Source organism: Gavialis gangeticus, unplaced genomic scaffold (genome assembly GCF_001723915.1).
Source record: "Gavialis gangeticus isolate Ggan-Ray unplaced genomic scaffold, GavGan_comp1, whole genome shotgun sequence".
Classification (NCBI taxonomy): Eukaryota; Metazoa; Chordata; order Crocodylia; family Gavialidae; genus Gavialis; species Gavialis gangeticus.
Genome location: NW_017728997.1, coordinates 28,318,602 through 28,324,047, shown reverse-complemented (window position 1 = coordinate 28,324,047; position 5,446 = coordinate 28,318,602).

Here is a 5,446-nt window from a genome sequence, read left to right as displayed (position 1 = left end):
TGCCTTCAAAGTCCCACTAGACAACTTGGAGTGGGCACACCACACAATTCTTTTATATATATATTCTTTTATATTCTTTTTATACACTGGTTAAGTTCGCAGATGACACCAAGTTCTGGGGAAATGTGGTCACACTTGAAAATAGGCTATAGATACAGGCAGATCTAGACAGGCTAGCAAGTTGCTTGAATCAAAACCAGATGAAGTTCAATGTTGAGAAGTGTAGTCCTCCACTTGGGAATGAACAATCACCTGCACAACTACAGGCTTGGCAACAACAACCTGACCAGCACTATGAATGGAGGAGACCTGGGGGTAATAATAGACCATAGTATGGTAATAATAGACCATGAGCCAGCAGTGCAACTCTGTTGCCAGCAGGGCAAATTACACTCTGGCATGCATCAATAGATGCATTTCCAACAAGACCAAGGAGGTGATTCTTCCATTCTACTCGGCACTGGTGAAACCCCAACTGGGGTACTACATCCAGTTCTGGGAGCCACACTTTAAGAAGGACATGGTGAAACTTGAGACAGTCCAGAGGAGGCCACCCATATGATTAGAGGCTTGCATGGCAAACCATATGACGAAAGGTTGAGGGTCCTGGGACTCTTCAGCCTGAAAAAGAGAAGGCTGAGAGGGGACTTGATAACAGCTTACCACTACATCAGGGGAGTACATTAGGGGCTTGGTAAAGAACTGTTCACCAGGACACCCTTGGGGAAAACCAGGAGTAATGGCCACAAACTCCTGCAACACTGTTTCAGGCTCAACATTAGGAAAAACTTCTTCATAGTTAAGGTGTCAAGACTGGAATAAGCTCCCTCCAGAGGTGGTGCAATCATGTACCCTGGAAATCTTCAAGAGGAGACTGGACAGTTACCTTGTTGGAGTCACCTGACCCCACCTGTCATTTTTCCTGCCTGGTGCAGCGGGCTGGACCCAATGATCTTCCAAGGTTCCTTCCAGCTTTACAATCTATGAATCTATATGGTAAATGCTTTTGAAACTGTAAGTATTGGAATTTACCTATCCCATATCTAAATTAACTTTTTGAATAAATAAATAACAAAAGCTTCCAAGGCTTTCTACAGTGAGTTTTTGCCCACTTTGAATTAGAAAAGGAGTAATGGCTAAAACTATAGAGAAATAGTAGAAAGCTGAAGTCCACCCGAGAGAAGCCACTATAGAACTAGCCATCCCAATCTTCGACTCCTTGCTGCTAAACTCATAAGTGGATTTTAGAATCCTGTTCCATAACCTTCCATATTTACATAACACTTCAGGCCAACAGTTCCAGTGGTTTTCTGATCTGTGGTCACATTATTCTTATTCTCATGTTCTTATCTCATTCTGGCCCAGATTTTCTACTTCCTTGATCTTATTATATAGTGTGTGCAATTCACTCTGGAGTTTATCATTGTCAGGTGCAGCATTTACGCATGTGCTCAGGACTGCAACATTTTGAGTTGGGGCAGAGCAGCCCTGGCTGGCAGAGGGCCCAGGGTGTCAGCCTGTCAGCCCAGAGCTGCTCTGCTCTCGCTCAATGTTTTGCAGAGGGGATGGCCCGGGTATGAGGGTTCTACAGTGTGGGACTAGCCAGCAGGCAACCCTTGCACTGTACCACCCTTGTGCCCAACCAGGCTCAGTCACCACCTACACATGCATTTTGATGTACTAAATAACTCTGCCATAGGACAGTACTTGTCCTACAAAAAACAAACAAACAAAAAAACTTGTCCCAGACAGTACTATCCTACAAGAGTTAAGCAATTTACCATGCTCTAATAGGGGCACAAGTGTAGATGGTGATGCTTTACTGAGGAGCTAATTAGTTAACAATTCCGTAAAGCAAACATGTAGATGCACCCAGTGTGCATTAAACACATACTAAAGAAAGTAAAGATAGCTTGTAACTCTCATCTAAGAGGAATACTAAATCAAACATGGACCCCATCAACTGATGGCAATTGAAAGCATGGTACCTAATCCCACAGGTTTAACTAAGAGGAAATCTACCTCTTAAAACATCAACACTTTAGAACACTGAAATCTGCTTAATTTATTATAAAGGGACTGGAGGAGGGAGTTGTTCAAATGAAGCCTTCTTCTTGTTCATTTAATTTGAAAGAAAAGACCATAAGAAAGCAGTTCATTTGACTTGTGATCAAAGTTTATATACCTAAGAAAATAATGAGGTTTTTATATATCACTGTAGTAGTTTTACTATTTATTGATACAACACAGTTTCAAATTATCTTAACAACAGGGAGTCAGCAGGTGGCTAGATATTAATGCATACTGAGTCTACTGACAAAGTCCATTATGAGCCTTGCAGACAAGTCTACAATTCCCAACTAGTTGTCAAAATTGAGTAGACCTATCACATTAGTAAAGAACCCTCCCTCAGGAAATTGGACTAGTTATGTGTAACCAGAATTTTATTCACAAATTGAACCCTAGTTATTTGCAGTCAGAGGGCATTTGTAGACAAAACAGGGACCCTAAATTGAAGTGGTGGGTTTTTAAAAGGGCCCTTTAAACCCCCATGTAATACATACACCCAAACTTACCTGCTTCTCTGAGGAGGTGGAGGGGTGACTGGTGCTTCCCTCCATGGCAGTGGCAGCAGCAGTGCCCCCTCCAGGCAGCACCTGCCCGCAGGCACCCACCTTGGGTTGTCCCAGGGATCACCGCAGCCACGGAAGAAAGCACCTGGCCCTTGTGCAGCTCAGGCAGGTAGGCAGGCTCCAGGGGAAAAAAAAAAAAAAGAAGATCAGGCTCATCACTTCTTTTTTATTTCTTGGATGGAATCTGCCTTCCCGGGCTGCTGCCAGGCTGCCTGCACAGGCTTCCTGCAGAGCCCCTGAGCTGCACGGAGCCCGGTGCTTCACTCCGCAGCTGTAGGGCAGGAAACTAAAACTCCTTGGGGGAGTCATTTAAAGTGCATTACGCCACCAAGTTTGCTACAGTGACTGGAAATACTGTGCAATATGCCGCCGACACCATTAAAGCAGTGCAAAAGCATTTAACCTGCCTCAGCACATGTGGCTGAACATGCATTTTCACATGGGGCAAATTGTGCCACTTGGGACATACTGACGTCACCCAGCTCATCTCGGATCTTCACCCAGGAGGACCTAGAGGCTGGGGCCAGCCATCTAAAAAAGCTGCCCCAGCAGTATAAAAGAGCTGCCCTGGTGAGCAGCTCAGGACTACTTGCCCTCGGGAGCTTCTGAGGCCTGGCCAGTTCGTTTTTGGAGACACTAGCCCCTTGTGCCAGCTGGACTGCTGAAGCGGCCATAATCTAGAGTGGCCCCTGCACTCTCTACCCACTGCAGCAGTCTGGCAGTGGGGCTGCTGCCTGGCTATGACCTACTGACACTTGCAACTGCATCCACCACCTTGGACCTGTGGCCTCATGGCTGCACGCCTGCCAGACCCAGATGGGAACCATGTGGCCACATGGGCTCTGGTACGAACACTGCAGCAGAGTTGCCTGCACCTCTGGGCCAGCTGCCAGTGGGCCGTGGCTGCACAGTTGGCCTTCGGGCAGCATACAAAACATGTGAAGCTCCAGGTGTGGGTGGAGGATGTTTGCCAGTAGTAGGATCACTTATGGTTCTGGACTCTTGGATTTGGAATTAGTTTTGGCTAATTTGGCCTTGGATACAAATTGATTAAAAAAACCCAAAAACTAACCTAAGAGTGGTTGTTCCTTAAGGACACAATCCTTAAAGCACAAGGAAGTCCATTCCCATGCAGAGAAAGGCTAACAGAAGAGCTGGGAACCCTTCTTGGCTAAACAGGGATATCATGGTCCTCTTAAGAAAGAAAGAGGCTTATAAACAATGGAAGCTTAAGGCAGGTCCCAAGGATGACTATTCCATGATGGCCCACATTTGCAGGGAGCAGCAGGAATCAAGGATAACAAGAAGTCTTTCTTTAGGTACATAGGGAACAGGAAGAAAACAAATGGGAGTGTGGGGCCACTGCTCAACAACTCCTGAGACTTGCTTACTGGCATCCAGGAGAAAGCTGAACTCCTGAATGACTACTTCACCTCAGTCTTTCACCAGACCAAGGAGAAAACCACGTCAGCTAGAGTAGAGGATGAGCACGGTAGAAATAATTCCTTCCTACTATTGCCATAGAATTGGTGTATGCCCAATTTTAAAAAATTAGACATATACAAATCAGTGGGACCGGATGATCTGCATCCGAGAGTGCTGAAGGAGATGGCCAAAGTCATCATGGAGCCCCTGGCGAAACTCTTTCACAACTTGTGGTGCTTGGGAGAAGTCCCTGAGGAGTGGAAGAGAGCCAATTTTGTGCCCATCCACAAGAAGGGCAGGAGGGAGGACCCAGGTAACTATAGGACAGTCAGTCTAACTTCCATCCTAGGGAAAATTCTAGAAAAGTTCATCAAGGAGTCTATCTGCGATAAGCTTGCAGAAGGTAAGATTCTGAATGACAGCTAGCATGGCTTTTGTTACAGGTAGGTCTTGCCTTACCAACCTCATCTCCTTCTATGACCAGGTAACTCGCCACCTAGACACAAGAGAGCAGGTTGATATTGTATACCTTAACTTCCAAAAGGCCTTTGATCCTCACGAGAAAATTGGAGGATTGTGGGCTTAACTCCAAGACAGTCAGGTGGGTGAGAGGATGCAGAGAGTTGTAGGATAGGACCCAGAGAGTTGTAGCGAATGGATCTGTGTCATCCTGGTGAGAAGTTGACAGCGTTGTCCTGCACCGGTTGGTGCTCAGTTCAGTCCTTTTCAACATCTTTATTAACAGTTTGGATGCGGGGGTGAAGAGCTCACTGGCCAAGTTCACAGATGACACCAAGTTATGGGGAAGCATGGTCACGCTTGAAGATAAGCTACAAATAGAGGCAGGCCTAGACAGGCTAGTAAGTTGGGTGGATCGGAATCCGATGAAGCTCAATATTGAGAAATGTAAAGTGCCCCACCTTGGGATGAACAACCCCCAATAACACCTACAGGCTTGGTGGCACCAAACTGACTAGTACCAACCATGAATGAAAGGGACTTGGGTAATAATAGACCACAGTAGCTGGCTGTGTGATGCTGTAGCCAGTAGGGCAAATAATGCTCTGGCATGCATCAATTGATGCATCTCCAGCAAAACCAAGGAGGTGATTCTTCCGCTCTACTCAGCACTGGTGAGAATGCAGCTGGAGTACTGCATCCCGTTCTGGGCACCACACTTTAACAAGACATGGACAAGCTTGAGACAGTCCAAAGAAGAACCACGCGTATGATCAGAGTCTTATGTGGCAAGCCATATGAGGAAAAGCTGAGGGATCTGGGACTCTTCAGCCTGACGAAAAGAAGGCTGAGAGAGAACCTGTTAGCAGTTTACCACTACACTAGGGGAGTACATCCAGGGGTTGGTGAGCAACTGTTCACCAAGGCAC